This window comes from Bison bison, unplaced genomic scaffold, assembly GCF_000754665.1.
Source record: "Bison bison bison isolate TAMUID 2011002044 unplaced genomic scaffold, Bison_UMD1.0 scf7180017864535, whole genome shotgun sequence".
Taxonomy (NCBI): Eukaryota; Metazoa; Chordata; class Mammalia; order Artiodactyla; family Bovidae; genus Bison; species Bison bison.
In genome coordinates, this window is record NW_011495084.1 from 13,390,160 (window position 1) to 13,390,685 (window position 526).

Below are 526 nucleotides of genomic sequence, written 5' to 3' on the forward strand. Positions count from 1 at the left end.
ATGGACCCACCTGGGAAGTTAGGCTAAAGCTGCTGAGCAGATCTTTGGGCAGGGAGACCCCCTGGTCCTGCCTGGACACAGGAGGAGCTGGGACAGACTGTGTAACCCAACCGGGGCTCAGAATCATCCATCAGTTAGGAGTCAAATGACATTGATCAAGGTCCTTAAGCTCTGTAGGTTTCTTTCATTGTCTGTAAGATGGGGATCCTAATACCTTCCAAGCTTGCATTAAAATTAAAGTTCAGTTCAGTTGCTCAGTTGTGTCCGACTCTTTGTGACCCCATGGACTGCAGCACGCCAAGCCTCCCTGTCCATCACCAACTCCCGGAGTTTACTCAAACTCATGTCCGTTGAGTTAGTTATGCCATCCAACCATCTCATCCTCTATCATCCCCTTCTCCTCCTGCCTTCAATATTTCCCAGCATCAAGGTCTTTTCAAATAAGTCAGTTCTTTGCATTAGGTGGCCAAAGTATTGGAGTTTCAGCTTCAGCATCAGTCCTTCCAATGAATATTCAGGACTGATT

At 47.3% G+C, this 526-nt stretch overlaps 1 protein-coding gene across 1 annotated transcript in view; it reads left to right on the plus strand.

Moving 5' to 3' along the window:
• LOC104982649 (multidrug resistance-associated protein 4-like) overlaps positions 1 to 526 on the plus strand; it is a 350,332-nt gene that overhangs the window by 2,944 nt on the left and 346,862 nt on the right.